Source organism: Cebus imitator, unplaced genomic scaffold (assembly GCF_001604975.1).
Source record: "Cebus imitator isolate Cc_AM_T3 unplaced genomic scaffold, Cebus_imitator-1.0 Scaffold98, whole genome shotgun sequence".
Lineage (NCBI taxonomy): Eukaryota > Metazoa > Chordata > Mammalia > Primates > Cebidae > Cebus > Cebus imitator.
Window position 1 is genome coordinate 2,742,196 of NW_016107413.1, and position 25,230 is coordinate 2,767,425.

At 37.0% G+C, this 25,230-nt stretch overlaps 1 protein-coding gene across 19 annotated transcripts in view; it reads left to right on the plus strand.

Moving 5' to 3' along the window:
- Window positions 1-25,230, plus strand: part of MTERF1 (mitochondrial transcription termination factor 1) — a 477,890-nt gene that overhangs the window by 399,337 nt on the left and 53,323 nt on the right. For all 19 annotated transcript variants that reach the window (XR_005201547.1, XR_005201539.1, XR_005201535.1 and 16 more), the window contains one exon: window positions 18,871-19,008. The gene's annotated coding sequence lies outside the window, so the exon portion shown is untranslated. The remainder of the gene's footprint in view (window positions 1-18,870; window positions 19,009-25,230) is intronic.

Consider the following 25,230-nt stretch of genomic DNA (forward strand, 5'->3'; position numbering starts at 1 on the left):
AAAAAAAAAAAAAAAAAAAAAGTGTTTTTTCAATTAAAATGAGACAAAGCATAGGATGAACGGTGTTTATAAATAATTACATCTCTGTATAATTTGTTCTTGAACTATTAATACAGTGATTACAGTAGACTTGTAGTAGGTATTCAATAAATATGGTAAATTCCTCCTTCTCTTCTAGCGGCACTCCTCTAAGTCTTTCCAACCTCAATTACTACTAGCAGTGACATAAGCTTCATACCTAATTCTGTCTATAAAGCAAAACCATGGTTGTCAGTCACATATTCTCTTGTAATTAGTAACTTTGGTCATACAGTAATCTATCTCTTTTTATTATATGGAATTATTTATCTTTTACTCCTCCTTCTTTGTTGTTGCTTGACCAGCCACAAACCTAATTTGGATCAGAAGACTCATTCCTATATGCTTGAATTATGACACTTAAGATCCATTAGATTCTTCCATTTTCTTATTTTAACAATATATAATTTACCTTTTAATAGATTCTAACAAATTAGAAAATATTTGTAACTAGGAAGTCAACGTAGAAGAAAAATGTATTCCTTTCTTTTAAGTGTTTGGTGGGATCTGGTATTTCACATCTTACTTCTAGTCAAAATCCCTTTGAAGCCAATGGGAATTCCGCACATGGGAGAGATCAGGTGGGCTGGGCAAATATTACCAAAGAGAGACGTTTATCTGCTGGATATATAAAAACCTTCTGCAAACCTGCAAAAGCCCTTCTAACCCAGGATATAGCGTGCTTCTGTTCATCTTCGAAATGCTGAGAACCAAAGTATTTCAAGACCACTTTCAAATTCCAGAAAAGGGTTAAGGTCTGGGGTTGTTTTGCTGTTGTTGTTTCTTTTGGTTCATTTTCATTTTATTTTTTAAATAGGAGTTAAAGCATGAATTTCCTGTTATTTTTCCTTAAAGAGAGCTAATGTGGAGACATATTCTAAAGTAGGAATAGGAAATGACTACCAGTTTAGTTAAGGTCTGGCTAGCACTGTTTGCATCCTTCCCTCCACTTCTCCTAACTCTCCTTTGACCATTAGCATCAAGCTCAAATTATTTTTTCAAGGGCACTCTGTATGAAAATGAATGGTATGTCTCCCCAGAGAAGGAAGGCACAATTTACCAAACAGCAAACATTCTATTCCTATTTATTTATCCATTCATTATTTATGAATTGCCCTATATACATCAGGAACTGGGCTGCATGGTGATAGAAGAGGTGTGAGCTATTTTCAGAGAAAAAATGTTATGTCAGAATTTCAGGGTCAGTATACTGTTTCTTCTGGATACCATGGAAATATCCAAGTCTATGCCTAAACTTGTATACTGTTACAAGTAAGTTCAATGAAAATAAGAAGACACAAATCTTCTGAACTCATTCAGATTATGCCCTGCTAACTGTTGAAACTTGTTTTCGTTTTTCACTTTTCATCAAGCATTTGGGAAAGAGTTACTTCAGCTTCAGTCTGAAATGTGGAAGCTGAGTGGCTTACATGTGCCGATTGAGAATGAAATATGTCTCTCCTATTAGATCAAGTGTTCCAGCAAGTAATTACTCAATGAAATGTGTACTTACTGTTAATTATTCTAGATAACTGTTTTTAAGGGTTTACAGTTTCTTCCTTTTATTCTCCAATTTCTGGCAGGAGTAACAAAATTTTCAAGGAAGACTTGTAGATTTGCAGCTTAACCAGAAGGGAAGCACTACAAGTCCTCCCAGGAAAAGCATTTTTGCTGATCCAGGGAATTTCAAAATTTGGCTCTTAGCATTTGTACCAAAATCTTATAGAGATTTTTTTAGAATTGAGTTTCTAAAACCTTGGGTGGCTCTCTCATCTTCAATAATAACATTAAGAGTTACTGAATGGATTTGCCAGAAGTGGTAGGAAGAAGTTTCCCACAATTTGGTTCCACATTTTTGGAATGAACAAAATGTCAAGTTAGAAAAATTGTCAGTTATGAAGTTGCAGCATGATTTTTCTCCGCAAATTAAGCCCAGTGTGACATTTTATATAAGCTGCATTTCAGGAAATAAGGAAATGGCATCCTTTATCTCTAACTAGGTTCTGGAACTAATTTGCTCTTTTTCATTTGCATCAATATATTTGTCCTCCAATGGCATATGTTTCATCAGGGCAACCATGTGGAAAATTCAGACACAAAGAAATATTTGTTTCTTGCAAGAGCAATGTGAACAGAGAATTAATGTAATTTTAATGCCAGATAAAGTACTTTGTGATAGGAGAGACATAATTATGAAGAGACTTACAGAGGGCCTGGGTTTGTTGGTCTTTGGATTTCTTCCATGGTAGAGTAACAAAGTTGGCTCAACCATTTCAAAAATCTGGGTATGGTGTGGATACACTTTATTATCGCCCTCTTTCTGAATGGGGTACTTTGCAATTTCCGATTATAAAGATTTTATAAGGGATTTTTCATGCAGACTTGTTCCAATAGTGTAACAATAATGGCACGCAGTGGAGAGATGCTTTCCACAATGAAGCTCATCAGCCTTTGGGAAGCTGGATAAATCTATTGAATAATTTATAGCAACACTAAAGCTATATTATGCCTAGAAATGGGGATTTATATGGTGATTCAGTTCTTACGGAGACAGTACAGAAAAATAAAGATGATAGTGACAATATTTTAACATAAATGAATTAGGTAATCCTCATGTATTTCAGGATTTTAAGAAAGTTACAATGATGGAGAGGAAAGATCAATGGATAAGAAATCAGGAGCCAAGTTATTTCATATGGTAGTTGTGAGCATTCAGTGTAATAATAAAGTTGCTTGAAAATTAGAAATTACCTATAAGAGCAAGCTTAACAACTGGAATAACAGATGGACAAATCTTGACTAATATAAAAAAAGAAAGAAATTATATCTCCAATAAAGCATATGATTTGGCATTCCACTGAAATGTAAGTGGTACTGCCTTCTAAATCTAGAAATGTTTTCCGTGTTATCTTGATTTTCATATTAAGCTTTAGCATTAATGAATCCTTTTATGCAATTTATGAAATCACAGCTTCAGTATAGGTCCCTAACAAGGATGACTGAGAGTTATTGATGGAAGGCTGAAAATGTAAAGGAAAACCCACATTTTCCTCTGTACTCTCTTTGTGAACTCAGAAGCAGGAAAATGTGATGGGGATATTTTAGTAAGGTCTTCACTGTGACACTGCCTTCTGAGAGCTGACTGGCCAGGTTCACATGATGCTTCATAGCCTGACTCAGACCCCTGGCTAACATAGACCTAAATGGAAGAGTACTAAAACAGAATAAGTAGAATTTTAAAAATGCATTCTTATTAGTTTCTATGAGGATATTTCATTTCCAAGTCTTTAGGAATTAAGACAGAGTAATCATCAATCATCAAAAATGGATTCATCAAAATGTGATCATGTCAAGACCCTAATGAGTCTAATAATGGAAATTATTAATTTATAATCAGCTTATTAATTTTCATTTGTTATATTCAAAAAGTTTGTCATCTGTCAAATACAACATCATGAAACCTGAGTTTTACTATGAATTTTCTTTTTTTTCCTTTTTTAAAAAATTTTGGGTACAGGGTATATTAGTTTGTTCTCACACTGCTAATAAAGACATACCTGAAACTAGGTAATTTATAAAGGAAAGAGGTTTAATTGACTCACAGTTCTGTGTGGCTGGGGAGACCTCACAATCATGGTGGAAGACAAAGGAGGCGCAAAGTCAAGTCTTACATGGTGGGCAGGCAAGAAAGCTTTTGCAGGGAAACTCTCTTTTATAAAACTGTCAGATCTTCTGAGACTTATTTACTACCACGAGAACAGAATAGGGGAAATCCTCCCATGATTCAATTGTCTTCACCTGGCCCTGCCCTTAACAGGTAGAGATTATTACAATTCAATGTGAGATTTGGGTATGGACACAGCCAAACCATATCAGAGGGTCTCATTCTGTCACCCAGCCTGGAGTGCAATGACACCATCGCAGTTCACTGCAGTCTTGACCTTCCAGGCTCAAGCAATCCTTTTACCTCAGCCTCCCAAGTAGCTGGAACTACAGACGTGTGCTACAATGCCCAGCTGATTTATATATTTTTGGTAGAAACAGGATTTCACCTTATTATCCACACTGATCTCCAACTCCTGAACTCAAGCAATCCACCCACCTCAACCTCCCAAACTGCTGGGATTACAGGCATGAACCATTGTGCCCAGTCACTGAATTTTCTTAAAACTTACATTATTGGTCAAAGATCAACTTCTACCTAGCTTCTGCTTATTCTAAGCCCCAAAGAGTGAAGTTCAAAGCTTTTCTTATAATTTGGCGATCTTCAGAATATTGGAAAGTTAATAAATTATTATTTCTTATTCTTCCAAAATTTGATTCCATTTTCTCTTCCCTTTCAATTTATAGAGAATTACTTAAGAACAAAGAGAAAAATTGTTTTGACAATATTTTAGCCCAACAGGAAGCTCTGTAAATATCTAAAGAAACCTCACTCCTCAAATATTTCCAAGTCATTTTTTACAGATGCAAGATATTTAGACAGTTCTAACCAGCTCAGTTTCCTTACCCTTTGGCATTTAGATCTCTCATTTTGAAAAATAAAATGTAATAAAAATGAAAAATAATTTTAAACAACAGGAAAATAGAAATAATGAATCATCAGTTGGGGCTGGAAAATCTTAGTTGTTTATCCTGCTGAAGCTGCTGTTCTTTTTATTTTTCTTGAATAGTTAGGTGGGGACAATAGACTGAAAGACTATTATGAGTCATCTTTCTAGGCTCTATTTTTATTTCCGTGTTCTTGCACCTAGGTGAATTTCCCCATCAACCAAATACTGAGATTTTGAGTGTATTATTGAGGGAATGTTTATATAGGCTTAAGATTCTTGGATTAAAGGTGCTATTTAAGAAAGAATATTATTGTTATTACTCATGAAAAATAGTTTTAGTACTGATTTTGGCAGAGGCTGGCAACCTTCGTATTGGCTAGGAAAAAAAAGTCAACACAAATTCATCAAGCACATTTCTCTGCACTAAAAGCTAACGACATAAGAGCTATTCGGCTTGGAATTAAGAATACTTCCTTTAGAAACTAATAATCAAGCATGAACAATCGTTCTCATGAAAAAATACAAATAATTTATCTACTCAGTTAAGTTTTAGCTAAAATACTGGCACAAATAGACAATAGACTTGTTGATTCACTTTTCTCTCTAATATCTGAATTAATTTTATCCTTTATCCAACCCACCTGAAGCAGAGTAGATTATCCCGGAAGAGTCTTTATAAATAATTTTTATTTCTGTGCTTTGAGAGCCACATTTCCTTAGAGACAAACTAACAGAGAATGGCCATGTATCAGAAAACTACATTTTTTCCAAAGCATTTTCAGAGATGAGGGTATGAGGGTGGGTTATCAACAATAAAGTTAAGAGTTTCTTCCACCCACATTTTCAATTAGGATGACTTCAGCTGCAGTTAACAGAAAACCTCTATTAAACAGGCTAAAATAATTATTTCCCAAAGACACAGTATCTCAGGGCTCTGTCTGTACCTTTCTGACACCCACTTTGGCTTTACAATGCTTTCTTGTTGGATTCATTCTCAGGTAGACATCAGGATGGCTGCAGCAGTTCTGGGCATCATATCCAGACACAACTGTGTCTAGAGAAAGAAAAGGGACCATGTCTTCCTTGTTAATTTTTTAGGAGCAAGGAAATCTTTCCCATAATCTCCAACCCCACCTAGCAGACCTTCCTTCATGGATCATTGGTTACAATCAGATCACATGCTTTTCCTAAGCCAGACAGTGGCAAGGTGAATAAGATTAGCAGGATTGGTAGACTAATTGGATAAGGAAGAAATTATGCTGGGAGACCTCCATCATGATACCTTTACCTGGGGAGTATTTAGTTCAAATTTCCATAACATAAATCCCCTTAAGTACATATTCCATTATAAGTCCAGGGTATACTTTGGGTAGAGTCTTGAAGCTGCTAATTAAAAAAAAAAAAAAGTAACCTAACCACTAAAAGCATCCAGCATTAAGAGTTTCCCTTCATAGAATCTGTGTTTTATGGATTCCAAATAATGAACTGAACGACAAAACTAGGAACTGCAAAGAATTCACAACTTTAAATATATTCACTACACGTTCTGAGACTCCACATTCAAAGTCACCTTCAAATCCCTAGGCGAAGAGGACAGAAAGGACAGGGCAAAATGATTATCCCTACTTTAAGGCCTTCAACCCCTCTATACAAAAAGCATCTTCACCAGTCAAATTAATTAGACTGGAGTCATGAAAAGACCATTGGATAGGGAGCTGGGGAATACTCCGCTTTGCTATATGCAGATGTGATCTCTCATGACCAAGGAACTTTTCTCTGTGTGACCTTATGCTTAGGTAACAGGACGGTCTGTGCTGAGGTCCATAATGTCTTTTTTTTTTTTTTTTTAACTCTAAGAAAATATGATGTTGGTGTTCTTTAATTTCTGTTATATCTCCTTAAAAAGAGGTGCTAATCTGGAGAAAAATTGCTTCAGGTCAAATAGCCCAAGAAAGAGCAACTGTAGCTAAACAGAATTGGGCCTAACAGACCCTGGAATAATTGAGTACAACCTCTTTGAGTGACCGCAGGACCAAAAGCATGGCTTATTTATGAAGTCCAAAGAAACACAATGCCTGGATCTCAAATACCTTTAGCAGTTGCCCAGGACTTTTCCCGGAGCCACTTCACCAGCCGCAGACTTCCATGGCCGGTGATGTCCCTGCCTGTGCCTGGCTCAGCCCCGGGCTCACCACAGAAGGTACCTTCTCCACTCAGCCTGGTGGACTGCGCTTGGCTTACACTCCTGCTGGGATCCCACACTCCGCAGGGGATCTGCGCTCAGTTCGCAGCTGGGCTGGGCAAGCCACAACCTGCTTCCGCCTTGGGCGCCAGCGCCTGGACGAGGGGAATGCCGTGGCACCCGAACAGAGATGCCAGCAACCCTGAAATCCCAGGGGGGTGTTACAGTGTGCTAACAGCTCTTTTGGTCCCGTTGCCCTGTTCTGGCCTACGGCTCTGGGGCTGGCCCAGCCCCGCCACGGCTTCCCATCATGTGAGGTGGCTTGCCACTTCTGGCAGAGGGTGGAGGACTGCAGTGTTACAGCCTTTCCCGTACTCACGTTTGGCAGGTCCCAGTTCTTGTTCCACATCAAAGAATAATGAAGTTACACTGACAACTGAAAGTGAGTAAAGTTTTACTGAGCAACAGATCTCAGCAGAGAGGGGACCCCAGAGGGCAGCCCACTTTTGGAAGCCAGATGGTCTCTTCTCACCTCATGGCAGGCAGTCCCAAAGTGTGGCTGAATCCGGGGTTTTTAGGGTCTCAGAATGGAAGTGTGTATGCTGATTGGTTTGTGAGTATGCAAAAAAGTCTAAAACAAAGGCACCGTTGAAAGATGGGCATGACAGTGTAAAAACCCAATTAGGGAAGGGTAGGTATATGTAAAATAGGAGAAGGTTGGGAATCTATCAGAGGAAAATGTGCTAAAGGGGAAAAGAGGTTCTGAATCTGGTCCGTGGATTTATCAAGACTTGTAGCTTGGCTTTCAGGCTTTAAAGTGTCCTTGGTTTGAAGGTGAGGTTTCACCAGAATCCTGCCTCATCTGCCTAGGGGTTTGTCTGCCTCCTGCCCCTATCAGCAGTATTTATGTGGGAGAGAGGAAGAAGAGGAAAAGGAGTACCTAGGAAAACATAAATTGAATAATATAGAAAACACTGTATCTTTCAACTCTCTTCAATCCCTGAGACATTGCTATTTGCTCAGGTGATCTTCACCACAGCTTAGTGATATAGAAAGAAAATATACTGTGGCTCCCAGATTACAGATAAAGAAAAAAAACAATAGAAGAGGCAGAGAGTCCAGAAGAACGATATTAGCCAAGTCAGGAACAGAATTGGATCTTTTCAGTGGCAAGTAGTCTTTAGGGGATTCCACATGTTTTTTTAACCATGATTCTCATATTTGTAAGATAATTTTACAATCTAGTAGCTGTTCAACAACTAACTTCTAATAAAGTTTTGATTGGTGGTATTTTCATATATTCATTTGGTAAATGTTATTGATATCTGCCATGTACCACATATGCTTAATGATGTCTCCATATTGAAGTATGTTTATTCATATCATCTGAATAGTCCCTCTGGGTTGAAAAACCTTCTAGTAAGCTGAGATATTTTGTCCTTGACTTTAAGTCTCTTTTTTGTATTTATTAAAACAGGAAATAGAGTGACTGAAGAGCTAAGAGAAAGGCTTTCGCCCCATTCCATACTTAATGCCTTTTTGGCTAAGCACTTAGCGAAGCTTTTCCTAAAACTACCTGTGCAGTCAGAGACAGAAGCAGTTTATGTTACTTCAAGGTCTTTCAAATTGCTGCACCTACTTAGCTATAAAGTTTCTGGGGCAGATTAACACCGCTTTTCCCAGTTAACTTAAACACCATTATTCCTAATCTTTTAAACTGTAGCCATTTGGCTAAGTAAATTCATCAATTTGTTCCATTATTATGTATCCATGATCATGCCAGGCACTTAAGTAGCAAAGGAAATTTCAGAATGATGATTTAACTCCTCTTGGTCCAAGAAAAAAATGCCCTGGTGAGGGATGGAAACAAGTCCTGGCAGGTAACAGTAAAACCAGTGTTTTCTCTATAGACCGTGATGATACTTGTAATTACTGTCACCTAAATCAAAATGATTAAAGTAAAATCATGTCCTTCCAGATGCTCATCATACACTTCCTCACAGTAAATTAAAGTCACCATTAAACATCTGAAATGCCTATAATTTGAACCACAGCTGCAAGAAAAGTCACTCAATTGTGAATTTGTTAGACCATATATTATTTCACCAAGTGTAGGTTTTTCCTTCCCAAGACCGGTATTGCCCCCACTGGGATAATTTTTTAAAGAATGACATTGGCTGTGCTCTTAGCTACTCCATGACTAAAAGGTAGCATGTTAAACAGGAGAAAAAAGTCTACTTTGACAAGTAACAGTTTTTAAAAATAGAACTAATTTGATGTTTTAGGTTCGAACTGTTGAGTCTACTGTTCATCATAACCATCTCTCTTCCCTCCCGACCCCAATATACACACACCCCATATCAATAGTGTCAAGATATCAAACATCGTAAAAATTTTTAAGATAATTCTAAAACCATTATTTAAACTACAGTGTTCATTTCTCCCCACAAATTGAGCCATTTGCCAAGTAAACAGATTTGCTTAACTATGGCCTGATTTCCCTCTAGTGTCCAAGCCTCTTTTCCAATGGAGAAATAGACAAGCGGGGGTAAAATAATCAAAGAAAAAGAGAAACAGAACATCTATATAATTCACAAAGAGAGTAATCAGTCTTTCAATTACCAAATTGGATTGCACTTTTGAGTAGCTTTGAAATGTTAAAAGAAACTCATGAGTCTTCCTGGTGATTCACTGAGAACTAACACAGAAGTTTCTTCTATAGCGTCATCAATCATTTCATGAGTCTAGAAATTAAAGAAAACTGTCTCTTGGATAGGTCGTCAAGAAAGAAACAGCTCCCTAACTAGGTAGATCTATTATGTAAAAATGAAAATTTGTACAATTTAAAATTTTTGAAATTCAAGTATATTTTGATTATCTTTTAATCTTAGAAGGTGATTCCATAAGGCAGATAATGTATCTTTTATATCCATCTAATCCAGGATCACAATGGGGAAAAGCTGGAACTGGTTATTGAATACTTATTCTTCATAGAAAATGACTCTTCATCTAATACTTTGGCAAAGTGTTTTCTTTCCTGGGTAAATGGTGAATAGTAGAGTTGCTCAGTTACATGGGAAATTTATATTGAAGTACATTCATAGGCTACACCATGATGTTTTGGTCAGTAATGAACTGCGTATATGATGGTGGTCCCCTAAGATTACATAGGAGCTGAAAATTTCCTATTGCCTTGTGATGTCTTGATGATCCCGACCCTGTGTAGGCCTAGGCTAATGTCTGTTTGTGTCGTAGTTTTTAACCACAAAATTTTAAAAGTAAAAAAGAAACATCTGAAAAATATAATAAGGATATAAAGAAAATATTTTTGTACAGCTGTAAAATGTGTTTGTGTTTTAAGCTAAGTGTTATTGCAAAAGAGTCTAGAAGTTAAAAAAATTAAAAAGTTTATAAAGATGTTACAGTGAGCTAAAGTTAATATATTATTGAAGAAAGAACTTCTTTGTTTTTTTGAGACGGGGTCTTGCTCTGTCATCCAAACTGGAGTGCAATGTCATGATCATAGCTCACTGCAGGCTCAAACTCCTGGACTTACAGTATTTTTTCACCTCAGTCCCTCCAGTATCTGTCACTACAGGCAAGCGTCAACCACACCTGTCTAATTCTTTTTAGTAGACATGAGGTCTCATTATGTGTTCCAGGCTGGTCTCAAACTTCTGGCCTCAAGCAACCCTCCTGCTTTGGCCTCCCAAAATGCTGGGATGACAGGCATGAGCCACCATATTGGGCCTGAAATTTTTTAATGTAGGCTAAGTGTACAGTATTTATAAATTCTCTATAGTGTACAGTGAAGTCCTAGGCCTTAACATTCACTCACCAGTCATTCACTGACTCACCCAGAGCAACTGCCATTCCTGCATGCTCCATTCATGGTAAGTGCCCTATACAGGTGCAACATCTTTAAAACTTTATACTTACAGTTTTACTGTATATTTTCTATGTTTAGATGTGTTCATACATACCATTTAGCCTAGGTGTGCAGTAGATTATACTATCTAGGTTTGTGTATATACATACATATATTGTGAGAACTCTATGATGTTCTCACAATGAGGAAATCAACTAATGATATACTTCTCAGAATGTATTCCAATTGTTAAGTGACCTATAACGGTATATAAAAAATTGTCACACTATTTTCAAAAATGGTTATACACACTCCCAACAGAATCTAGGAGACTTCCACTTGCTACACTTTGTTACTAACACTTAGAATTGTCAATCTTTTTAATTTTAGCTGTTATAATGGGTATGAACTGGTATGATTTTGGTTGTAATTTGCACTTAGAGGAATGGCTAACAATATTGAGCAATATTTGATATTCTTACTGGAATTCTGAAAAAGTTGATGTAAAATTGATGTTATTGATAGAATTTGTATTATTAAAGTACCAATGTTCAAAAATAAATTAGTTGGAAGGTTTTTAATCGTTAACTTTCATATATGCTTATAATTTTAATTATGAATTTAATTTCTTGATAGAGATAGGACTATTTCAATTTTTTATTTTTTGAGTCAGATTGGGTAAGATTTGTTTTTCAAGGTATTTCACTATTTTATGTTGGTGATGTTTTCCTATTAGTTTTCATTAGCATCTGTGGTATACTTCTCTTTCATTTCTGATATTGAAAATCTATGTTCCCTCTCTCTCTGGAGTAGAATCTGTTTATTTCCTTCTTTTTGCCCTTGTCATTATTATGTCCTTCCTCTTACTTTGCTGTCCCGTTTCTAGTTTTTAAAACTTTAAATAGATTTTTTAAATTTTATTTTTTAGAATAAGCACAAACAATAAATTATTCTCAGCAATGCTTTAAATATCTCACAGATTTTGATATTTTGTGTTTTCACTATCTTTCACTTCTACTTTCTAATTTCCCTTTCCATTACTTCTTTAACCCTTGTGTTACTGATAAGTGTGTAATTTTATTTCCATTTTTGTGATAACTTATTTTTGGTTATTAATGTAACTTCTCTCTAGTCAGAAAATATGCTTTGCTGAAATGTATTGAGATTTATTTTATGGCACAGTATATCTTGGTGAATGTTTCATGTCAACTAGAAAAGAATATATTTTTTCAGTTATTGGGTATAGTGTTCTGTAAAAGTTAATTAGGTAAATTTGCTTAATAGTTTGTTCAGGACTTTCACATCTTTTTTTTTTTTTTGTCTATTTTTCTCTTCAGTTACCAAGAGATTTGTACTAAAATCCCTAATTATGATTGTAAATGTGCCTATGTTTCTCCCTTGATTCTGTCAATTTTTGTTTATAAATTTTGAAGCTCTCATTCAGTGGAATAATATTTAGGGGTATGGTGAAGTCATATCAATAAAATGTTCTTTACCTCTTACAGTACTCTAATACCTTTTCTCTTGACGTTTGAAATTAATATTTCATATGAATTTCCTTATGCTTACTATTTGCATAATACACATTTTACCGTTTTTTTACTTAAAAATTTTTATATATCTATATGCATTTCTTATAGGCTGCATCTTGTTTGGTCTTGCTGTTTTTATCCAGCCCAATAATCTCTTCCTTTTAATTAATGGTTCAGTCCATTTACATTTAATGTAATTTTTATGTGGTTGAGTTTAAGTCTACCCTTTCGTTGTTGGTTCTCCATTTGTCTCTTGGGTTTTTTGTTTTTGTTTTTGTTTTTGTTTTTTTAGTCTTCTGTTGTTCATTTCTTGCCTTCTTTTGGTTTAATCAAATATTTTTAGTGCTCCATCTTACCTCTATTTGTGTCTTAACTAAACATCTTTTTATTATTCTGTTTTTATGTAGTTGCTCTACAACTAACAAAATACACCCTTAACATATCAAAGCACATTTATAGTCAGTGATAGTCCATTTTATACTTCTTACTTCACATCTGAAACTTTATACTTCTTACTTCACAAGTTACAATCTTATAAAATAATATTACAAGTAACATACTGTTACTGTTGTAACAGTACCTAATGTATTAGTTTTCTGTTGCTATACATAATTCCTTGTACCTGATGTATTAGTTTTCTGTTGCTGTCATAATAATTTACCATAAATTTAGAGGCTAAAACAATACAAATGTATTATCTTACAGTTCTGTAGGCCGGAATTCTGATAGATCTCACCAGGCTAAAACTGAAGTATTGGGAGGGCTGTGTTCCTTTCTGGAGGCTCCAGGGAGAATCCATTTCCCACTCATTCAGGTTGTTGGCAGAATTCAGTTACTTGAGATTTTGGATACCAAAATTCTCATTTTCTTGCTGATTGTAAACTGAGGACCATTCTCAGTTTCTAGAGGCCACTACATTTCTTGAATTATAGCCACCTTCATCCATATTTAAAGCTAGCAACCACTGCTGAGTTAAGTTCTTTCCACAACATATCTCTGACCCATTCTTCTGCTTTACTCTTCCACTTATAAGTGCTCATATGATTAGATTGAGCCCATCCAGTATAACCTTCCTGTTTCAAAGTCAGCTGATTCACAAAACCCTAATTCCATCTGCAACCTGAATTCCCTTTTGTCATAAATGTAGCATATTCAGAGGCCCCAGAGATTAGAATGTGGACATCATTGTGGGATCATATTCTGCCTATCACACTCCCCTCCTCACTCTAAATATTTATGGCATTATTGTTATTTCTTTTACTTTTATACCTGTTATATACTCCACTTTACAGTGTTACTAATTTTGCTTTAAAACGTGTTGTCTTTTACAAAGGGCCACATATTGTATGATTTCACTTATATGAGATGTTCAGAATAGGCAACTTCATAGACACAAAGTAGATGAGTGGTTCTCAGGTGCTGAGGGAGATGGAAAATGGGGAATGGCTGCTAATGAGTACAGTTTCTTTTTGAGGTGATGAACTGTTCTGGGATTAGATAGTGGTGATGATTTCACAACCTTGTGAATATATGGAAAACCACTGGATTGCAAATTTTAAAGGGGGGAAATTTATGGCATGTGAATTATATCTAAAGCCTGAATCTAAAATTTCAGGGGATTATGATGATAACAATCTAGAGGATTTACTTTAGAAGTGCTAAGCATGTAAATGTTTACCTAGTAACCCCCTTGCAGTTTTTGCTAAGTCTAGGATAAGACCAATGACAGTGATAGAGCTTCCTTGACATATTATCCCTAAAACCTAGCAGTAATGGTAGGAAGCAGCTTTTGTACCAGTCACATGTTGAATAAGCATTCTCTGTGAAGAATCAGCCCAGCTATTCCATTCCTGGTACTCCACCACATACTAGACTGGAGGCTATAGTGAGCAATCCTGAAAATAGGCAGGAAAAATGCACATTTCCCCAAATGGGTGTTAAACTATAGCTACAAGCCCAGTTTAAAGAGAATAATTAAGTTAATATTTGAAGATAATTTTATATCCTACCGTCTCTGTTTAGTGTAGAGTTCTTTTGGTATAGTATATATTATCTATAGTATATTTTTGGAAAAAGTATATTGTGTGTAAAGTACACTAATCTGTTATGTACAGCTTAATCTAATTTTGCATAGGTTATTCTTTCTTTTGTCTTGTCCTATCACGCTGACGGTACCTCCCTAAGTGTTGGAGAGACCTGGTGATAGTGTACATCTTTGTCTCATTCTTGACCTCAGAAGAAATGCATTCAATATTTCACATTAAGTATGGGTTAGTATAGATTTTTTTAAAGCTTTTAGTCTATCAGATTAAGAGAGCTTCTGTCTGTTCCTATCTTGCTTTTTGCTTAGTTTTATATTATCCTAATAACTTACCAGTCATCATGCAGGGACAAGCATATGGTATTTCAATATAGTTTAAATTTAATAACCCAACAAATACTAAGGTATTTGTAGGCGATATTATTTTGGGCACTAGGTCTCAAAGAAAAATGGCACAGTTTCTATCCTATACCATCTTACAACCTACTAGTACATACAAACATGAAAGAAGAACTATATTAATATGATAATACAGTTATGTACATGATATTATGGGATTATCAAGAAGGAAGAAACCAACTTTAATAGAGATAAATAAAGGAAGAATTCAGAGAAAGAAATATTTGAGCCAAACTTTGCAGGCAGACAAAGTGAGCAAAGGATATTCCGGGTAGAAGTCACAGCATGGAGATGTGAAAAAACATGGAGTGTAAGGGACAATGTTATTCCATAGGAGTGCTGAGGAAAGGTGGTGGGACCTGAGGCAAGAACAAAAGGTCAGGGCAGACTCCAAAGTAAATTATGAAACTTACTAAGGGGTTTAGGCTGAATTCTGTGGACCAAGGAGAGCCATCAAAATATCTCGGAAAGATCATTCTGCTGACAATGTAGAAGGTGAAATAGATGATGAAAGGGATTGGAGTTGGGAAACTAGTTGAGAAGCTAGTGATGAGGATATGACATAAAGAGAATATGTTCAAAAGGAAAGATATAGAATGAGCTTTAGGAAGTAGAAACAACTGAATTTATTGTCTAATTGGATACAGAGTGAGGGAGAGGAAGAATAAATGTTTCTTTCCTGGTTAACTGGGTGGTTGGTAATCTCAACAAAGCCCCAGGGAATGAGACAGGGCGAAGGGACTAGCTTCAGCTCTGGACATGCTGAATCTGAAAAAGGCCACCAAAAGGGATGTCTACAGAAAAGCTGAAAATGTTGGCCTCACTCATGATTATGCTTTAGAATCAATTCTGGTGAAGTCTCTGATCCAGAAGATTGATTGTTAACATAAACTCAGAATTGATGCTAAAAGTTTGAGGAATTTGTAGCAAGCTGTAGCTCTAGGGGAGTTCTCCCGCCCCTCTCTTTTCCTCATTTAATAGTCAGGGTTTCCAACCCATATGTGACATGGCTACCTGAGAGTTTTATGTGCCACCATTGCCCGCCCCCCCAACCAACCCAAATCACTCTTCTCTAGGCTTTGGTCCTGAATTATTTTGACCTCTGTTTTTTGGACCTGAATTATTTTGACCTGACTCAGCTATCCTGGTTTCTGACTTTAACCTAAATATGGAAGAACCCTCTTGAAGTCTAATTCTGCTATCAACACAACCAAATAGATACCCAAATACAATTCTAGGACACTTAGAAGAGTTATATGAATGACTTCTGATAGCATTCTTAAATGAGAGGCATGAGTTTTAAACAATGCATCACACAACAAAATACCCCCAAATCTCCTTTTTTATTACTGTAGCCTTGTAGTATATTTTGAAATCAGGTAGCGTGATGGCTCCAGCTTTGTTATTTTTGCTTAGGATTGTGTTGGCTATGTGGGCTCTCTTTTGGTTCCATATGAAGTTTAAGGTGGTTTTTTCCACTTCTGTGAAGAAGGTCATTGGTAGCTTGATGCGGATAGCATTGAATCTATAAATTACTTTGGGCAGTATGGCCATTTTCACATTATTGATTCTCCTTAACCATGAGCATGGAATGTTTTTCCATCTGTTTGTGTCCTCTCTTATTTCCTTGAGCAGTGGTTTGTAGTTCTCCTTGAAGAGGTCCTTTACATCCTTTGTTAGCTGTATTCCTAGATATTTTATTCTCTTTGTAGCAATTTTGAATGGGAGTTTGCTCATGATTTGACTCTCTGTTAGTCTGTTATTGGTGTATAGGAATGCTTATGATTTCTGCACACTGATTTTGTATCCTGAGACTTTGCTGAAGTTGCTTATCTGTTTAAGGAGATTTTGGGCTGAGATGATAGGGTCTTCTAAATATACAATCATTTTGTCTGCAAATAGAAACAATTTGACTTTCTCTTTTCCTAATTGAATACATTTTTTTTTCTTGCCTAATTACTCTGGCTAGAACTTCCAATACTATATTGAATAGGAGTGGTGACAGAGGGCATCCTTGTCTAGTGCTGGATTTCAAAGGGAATGCTTCCAGTTTTTGCCCATTCAGTATGATATTGGCTGTAGGTTTGTCGTAAATAGCTTTTATTGTTTTGAGATATATTCCTTCATTACCTAGTTTATTGAGAGTTTTTAGTATAAAAACTATAAAGTATAAAGTCTGTTGAATTTTGTCGAAGTCCTTCTCTGCATCTATTGAGATAATCATGTGGTTTTTGTCTTTGGTTCTGTTTATGTGGTGGATTACATTTATAGACTTGCATACGTTGAACCAGTCTTGCATCCCTGGAATGAAACCTACTTGATCGTGATGGATAAGCTTTTTGATGTGATATTGCAATCAGTTTGCCAGTGTTTTATTGAAGAATTTTGCATCTAAGTTCATCATGGATATTGGCCTGAAGTTTTCTTTTTTTGTTGAGTCTTTGCCAGGTTTTGGTATCAGGATGATGTTGGTCTCATAAAATGATTTGGGAAGGATTCCTTCTTTTTGTATTGTTTGGAATCATTTCAGAAGGAGTGGTACCAGCTCCTCTTTGTACGTCTGGTAGAATTCAGCTGTGAACCTGTCTGGACCTGGACTTTTCTTGGTTGGTAGGCCATTAATTGCTGCCTCAACTTCAGCCCTTGTTATTGGTCTATTCAAGGTTTCAACTTCTTCCTGGCTTAGGCTTGGGAGGGTGCAACTATCCAGGAATTCATCCATTTCTTCCAGGTTTACTGGTTTATGTGCATAGAGTTGTTTGTAGTAATCTCTGATTGTAGTCGAACAGAAACTTTTCAAAAGAAGACATATATGAGGTCAACAAACATATGAAAAAAAATGCTCATCATCACTGGTCATTAGAGAAATACAGATTAAAACCACATTGAGGTACCATCTCACACCAGTTAGAATGGTGATCATTAAAAAATCTGGAGACAACAGATGCTGGAGAGGATGTGGAGAAACAGGAACACTTTTACACTGTTGATGGGAGTGTAACTTAGTTCAACCATTGTGGAAGACAGTGTGGCGATTCCTCAAGGACCTAGAAATATAAATTCCATTTAACCCAGCAATCCTGTTACTGGGTATATATCCAAAGGATTATAAATGGTTCTGTGGTAAAGACACATGCACACATATGTTTATTGCAGCACTGTTTACAATAGCAAAGACCTGGAACCAACCTAAATGCCCATTGATGATAGACTGGACAAGGAAAATGTGGCACATATACACCATGGAATACTATGCAGCCATAAAAAATGATGAGTTTGTGTCATTCCTAGGGACATGGATGAATCTGGAAACCATTCTTAGCAAACTGACACAAGAACAGAAAGTCAAACACCACATGTTCTCACTCATAGGCAAGTGTTGAACAATGAGAACATATGGACACAGGGAGGGGAACATCACACAGTGGGGTCTGTTGGGGGAGATTAGGCGAGGGGCAGCAGAGGGTAGGAAAGTTGGGGATGGACAACATGGGGAGAAATGCCAGATATAGGTGACAGGGGGATGGAGGCAGCAAACCACATTGCCATGTATGTACCTGTGCAACAACCCTGCATGATCTGCACATGTACCCCAGAACCTAAAGTAAAATAAGAAATTTATTTAAAAAAAATTTATTTTCACCCATTCATCATTCCAAAGTCTCTACATCAACATATCAACTGCCTAAAAGTCTCTTCCCTTCTTTCTCCCATGTAATTTCTCTCTCAGTACCTACCGATGCAGTCTACTTCCCACTACTGGTCTCTGTTTCTACCAAAATGATGTGTATACCAAGATAAATACACACACACACACACACACACACACACACACACACACACACTATGAATTATTACTGATACTCAAATCTCTTCCCCAGTGGAAGTAAGGATCAGGGGAAGTAGATGTGTATTAGGTATGTGTGTGTTTAGATGAAGTGAATTTAGTTGAACTGAATGCAGATCAGATAACTAGCTAATGATATGTGAAGAAAGTATCAGTCTTGTGTGGAAATGATAAAACTTGGAAAGGTTTGAGATTACAGAAGAAGGCAGGCTGAGAATGGACAGTGAAAGACAACAGGGGATGATGGTCATGCCAAACAGCATAGCTGAAATGTTAGGCTTTGTTGGCAGAAAGGTCACAAGGCACCTCAAGAAGAAACTCTCAGGCTAGGTAACCTTGAACTAATGCCCTATCTTTTTCTGTCTCCCAGGGAGTTGTGAAAAGAAATCTGGGAATTTCATCTTGCTTGGTGGAGTACTCTCAGCACAGCTGGCTCATGGTCCTTCTGAGGTGACCAAGAATGTGTGAGTATAAGTGGTCAGTAGGATGGCAGAGAACTGACTTCAGGGTAAATGATGAATCATAGTCTTTTCTTTCCCAAGCACTTCTGCCTTGCAAGTCTTCCCCTGAGCGAACATAGATACCAGAATTCAAAGAAGGTGCAAATATTCTTTTTAGAAAAGGAGGGTCTCACTGAGCAATACCACCTGGGAACATGATATTTTCTGTCTTCCTCCACCATGGAAAGGCATGGGGACAGCTTACAGAGTTAGACCTTCAGAAGGAAGGATTATTCATTTTACCACCCCTCTTTTACTCTTCTCAACTGCCTCTCTTGTCATCTAATACATCCTTCTTCTAGAACCCCTCCCCAGCTTCCCAATCCAGTGCCCAAACTCACCGTTCAGGAATCTCTCTTACTCCTCACTGGGGTTTTCCACCCTATTTTATTTCTGATGTCATGAACTCAAGCGTCTCAGGCTTTGCAGACCCCAAAGGGAGAAAGCGTGCTCTGGATTTATGAGTTAAAGAGGTAGAAAATGCCTTGATTCATTTCCTCATCAGCAAGCCTTGTGGCCAATTTCCTTGGGCCCTTAAAGAAGCAAGTGTATTCATCAAAGCAAGCATTCATTACACATTCATCACACACACCCGCTCCTGACCCATCCCGAAGACCTCATAGTCTAGTTTCATCAGGAGAAAGCATATTTCATGGGAAATAATAACACTGACATCATCAGGTTATGAAGCATTTGTTCCCCTTCATTATGAGAGTCACAACTTGAGTATCAATGAGTCCATTTAGTATGAAAGGCTCCAACTGCAGCAGATGCTTCTAATTCCAATTAGATTTTTCTCTCATGAAGGAGATAGATCAGCATGTGTGTGTTGGGTCTCAGTCCATTTTGCATCAATGGCTTCAATTATTGACTCATAATTAACTTTGCAAATATGATTCTATGTAATCCTTACAATGACCCAGCAAGGTTTACATTATTAAGCATTTTATGGATGAAGAAATAGAGGCTCAAAGAGTTTGAAAATTGCCCAGGATCTTACAGATAGCCAACAATGGAACTGGAATTTGAGCTCATATTTATCTGTCTCTAAAGCCCAGGATCTTATCACTATCTCTTATCATGGGATGGGTAGAGATGGAACCAAAGGAAATACCACAAGATTCTGAACTTCTGAATCAAATATCCATGTGTTTCTTAACATCTTATGGAAAAAAATCTGAAACAGGATCCCTCCCTCCCTCTCTCCTTCCTTCCCTCCCTCCCTCCCTCCCTCCCTTCCTTCCTTCCTTCCTTCCTGCATTAGTCCATTCTCATGCTGCTGTAAAGAACTACCGAAGACTGGGTAATTTATAAAGTAAAGAGGTTTAATCAACTCACAGTTCTGCATTGCTGGAGAGGCCTCAGGAGACTTACAGTCATGGCAGAAGGCCAAGGAAAAGCAGGAACCTTCTTCACCGGGTGGCAGGATGGAGTCACTGCAAGTGGGTGAAATGTCACCTGCTTGTAAAACCATCGGACCTTTTCTTCTTTTTTTTCCCTGTCTTCCAGTTGCCCGTTCTGTCTTCCTTCCTTTCTTCATTTTATTATGAAACCCCAATAGTAATCACCCGAGAAGCAGAAACCATAGAGTGTAAAACTACCTCAAATCAGTGTCTGCATAAAAAGCTTGAAAATACTCTATTGTTTTATGACCCCATTTAGAGTGAACATTATATTTATAGCTTTTCCCCTGAATACCCATTAAAGTAATATTGAACTTTTGGTAGAAATTATACCATACATCTGTGCTGACAGCTTGTTTCCTGCAAACAAATCTTTATCTACTACTTTCAGCTTTCAAATTTTTCTCCAAAGAAGTAAGTTAGAAGGTTAAGAGGTCCAGAAAGAAACGTAAAACAGATGGACCTCAATTTTTGTGGGAGGTGACAGCCATATTGAATTTAATGGAAAACTAGCCAGAGAAAAGCCTGATAGAAAAACCCATGAAGCAAACACAGGGAGGGTCCTGAAATGGGATGAAATATTGAGAGTATACATCTGGCTTACAATTGTAGGTTGTCCTCGAAGGTGGGAGTTCTTTAAGATGGAATAAGAGATTGGTCATCAGCCCTTCCTATGACCAAAATATTTCTGGCTATCGGATAGTACTGATCTTTTGTGAGTTTAGTATTTATTTCTGTCACTTTTTCCCATCCTGGTCAAGTGGAGAACCTGTGGATTTTATCTAGAATAAGGCACCCAAGATTCTTGGTTAGGCATTTGTTGTGACTGTGATCTTGGGGTAAATGTGAAACAAATTTGGAGGACTGGAATGGACTGCTTTCAGAGAGCAAGAGACCAAAGTTTGTTCTAGCTGAGAAGGACAGATTGAATAAAGAGAAAAACAGATTGAGTAAACCTCTTTGCTTTCTAGAGTGTGTTAAGGATACCACTCTTTAACCCAAAAGCAAAGGAGGAGACCCTTTTTCTGTGGTGTCTTATGATAGCCAGGGAGAAGAGCGCGTGTGTGTGTTGTGCAGTGTGATGTGGGGTGTCTAAGCCTGCAATTAACACAGGATGATACCAGCAGCAGAATCCTTCATTAATCTAGTCAATGAACCCTTTTCTTTCCTCTTTATTCAATCTGTTCCTCTCAGCTGGATCATTCTCACCAATTTTAAATATCCTTTAGTCTCTCTTGTTTAATAAGGAAAGAAGCACCATTTAATGTTGCTTCTCTTTCATCTATAAGCCTCTTTTTTATCTTCACAATACTATTTATCCAACTCTATATTCACTTTGTTTCCTCACATTTCACTAACTCCTCTAAAGACTCATTTCACTTTGGACTTCATTCCTTCACGCCAACCAAATGGTTCTTTCTAGAGTTACCTGTGACCACGATGTTTCCAAATTCAGCAAAGAATTTCCAATTCTTGCCCTTCTTGATGCTCAGAGCATTCACCCCTGCCCCCTCACCATTGATCACTCCCTCCATCTTGAAAGACTCTTTTCTCTTGGTTTCCCTCTCCCTTTCATTTCCCATTCTTCATGTTTTCCTTCTACCTCTCTGGCTGCTCTTATTCAGTCTCTGCCAGTTTTCCTCCCACCACTAAATATTAGAGTTTGTTAGTGCTAGGTTGCAAGACCCCTCTTCTCACTTTGTACTCTCTTGCCAGGCCATATCATCCATTGACCATAACCTGAATTATCAATGTTGATGATAGGCATCTCCTCTCAGCTCTAGACCTATACATTCTGCAACACCTTGTCTTGGCTACATAAGGACCTCTAAATATGTGTAAGCCTGAATTCATAATCTTTTCTTTCACATGTACTTTCTCTCTTGTGGTCATTCTCAGTAAATGGTATTACCATATACTCAGTTGCTGAAGAGATATATGAATAATTCTTGATCTTTCCTCCTCCCTTGCATTACATGCTCAATCCATTAATCACTAGTATAGATTTTTTAATATCTTAAATATGACCCAAATTTTTTCCATTTTATTCTCTTTTATCTACAGAGCCAATATCTGAATCAAATATACCATGATTTCTCACCAGGGATCAGTGCAATAGAGTTGATCCAACTTCACCTTTACAAGCCTCCACATCCAGTATATCTGTCTTTTCAAAAAACAAATCTGACTACATTCCTGCCTTTCTACTTGCATGCATAGTTAAAGCCGTTTGAAGGCTCTTCCTTTGCTTTTGGGTTAAAGAGCGGTATCCTTAACACACTCTGCAAAGCAATGCATAATCAATCTTCTACCTATTTTGCCCCTCTTCTACCTTCACTCTTCCCTCTGTACTTTATTCTTCCTCACATTGGATTCTTCTAATTCCTAGATCCTTCCATGTTTTCTCTTCCTAAGATCTAGACACATGTTTTCCCTCTGTCATTCTTGGAACATTCTCCAGTAACTCTTCACTTGGCCACCCACAGCAGACCCTTACAGAAGGGTCTTGCAATTGATTCTTTGAAAAATTGAAATGCTAACCCACTCTGTGAGCTAAGCCTGCTGTGCTGAGTGAACCCCAAGTAAACATACATGTCTTTAATACCTCAGGCCCCTTCCCTTTTTTTTTTTTTTTCTTAAGTTACCAAATAAAACTTAAAAAATAAAGCAACATAAAATAACAAGAACTTTCTAGGAGTTGTATTAATTTTTCCATATTTCATAGCCTATTGCAAATTAACCAAAATTTAAACTGATCATTCTTCACTAAATAACTAGGAAATTTCAAACAAGAAATAGTTGCTCACAGACATAAAAAAATTTTACATTTTATAGTGACATTTACAATAAATGGTATTGTTACTATTTTTCCTTAGCATACACTTTAAAATGATGGTGACAGAAATAAGTAAAACAAAACCCTCAGTCTTTAGCCCTCTTGATATGAGGCAAGTTGAAATAATAGGTCTTGGTCCTTACAAAAGGTTTGAAGCATGCAAGAAGAGTGAGTTAATGAGATCCTGTAATCTGATCCCCAGCAAATATGGACAGCTGTTCTCAGAGCACTAATGAACCCTGCACCTTTACAGATCACCGACTGGCAGAACCCCACCCAATCCTGGTGGGCTAAGGCAAGTTCCAACACCAGGGAAATGGCTTTGCTGGTGTAAATAACAGGGATCTGTTATCTTGAGATTACCTGTCTGTAAAATGCCTATTTATCTTCATTACATTGCCTTAAGGAGGAGAGAGGAGGAGGTGAGTGTTAGTGTGTGAGATGCCACCATCTTAGGAGGGGAGAAAGGAATCTCTGACCTAGGGTGAAACCTGCTTTAACTCAATAGGTTTGTTCGACAGCCAGATGGAGTCCATCATGCTGAACTTTCAGTGTTGAGCCCCCTTTAGTATTATACGCAAGTGTCTTGCAAAACTAATGCAAGGATGGATTCATACCTGGAATTACAACATCATAGTTTTCATCTCGTAGCTTCAATCTGATAATTTTCTTTTCTTTTCCTCCTCTCCTCTCCTCTCCGCTCCTCTCCTCTCCTCTCCTCTCCTCTCCTCTCCTCTCCTCTCATCTCCTCTCTCCCTCCCTCCCTCTCTCCCCCCTCTCTCCCCCCTTCCTTTCTTTCATTCTTTAACCTAATATTTTAGTGACTACTATATGACTACTATATGTTAGAAATGGGCTACAGGTTGGTGAATAAAATAGACACTGCACCTACCCTGATGGAGAATTGAATCTAATAAGACAGAAAATAAAATAAGTAAATATGTAATTATAAATTATTATAAATGCTACAACATAGGAGAATAAGATACCATGAGAGAATAACAAGAAGAACCTACTTCAGAGAAAGAGAAATGACTGTTAATCTCATGTGTGAAGAGTAAAATGGAGCCAGCCATGCAAAGAAGAGAATGAGGTGTGGAGAGCATACTATACTGATGAATTTATTTTTTTTAAGAGGCAGAGTTTTGCTATATTGCCCAGGCTGGCCTTGAATCCTGGGCTTAAGGAATCCTCTCACCTCAGCCTCCCAAGTAACTGGGACTATAGGCATGCACCACTGCACCTGGCTTGAATTTTATTTTTATTTTGTTTTTTTTTAGTATAAAATTTAAAGATAAAATATAATTCAGTTATAAAATATTCATTTAATCAAAACCAAATAACCCTTAAATGTATGAAGTTAAAAAATGACCACTTTTTTTTGCCTGTCTCCCTGCAAAGTATTCCATTATCTGGGAAGATGTGCGGTTAACAGGTTGGTGTATTTGAATAATTCTCGCCTGATCATTTCCCATCTGTGAAAGAATACAAACTGTAAGGATCTTCCATTGGAAAGAATGAGAAACTTGACACTAAAGTAACAAAGGCAGCAGATGACTAATGTCAGAACATCTTTGCAATATCTTAGTATGCTTCCAGATGCACATTAATTTGCATCTGTAAATAATCAGTGGTAATAAAGGTTTATGCAGTCTGCCTTCCAATAATCATATTCCCAGATCTTTTAGAAATTTACTTGAAATGAAGTTTATAACTTATCTTTCTAACAATGAATAAAGCTAGTAAAAATTGCTTTACTGCTTGGCGTCTCAAATTTCAATTTTGGGTCATTCAAATTGCCTTTACTTTTGCCCACATTTGATTATTTTGCAATAATGGTAAATACAGAAGTGGACACACAAGACACATCACATTACTAAATAACAAACAGATGATATTCAGAATATCTAATTGATAGTACTCTGTATTTCACTAGATCTAAAATATACTTGAAGACAGGCTAGATTTAGTTTAAAAGTATTGTAAAAAAA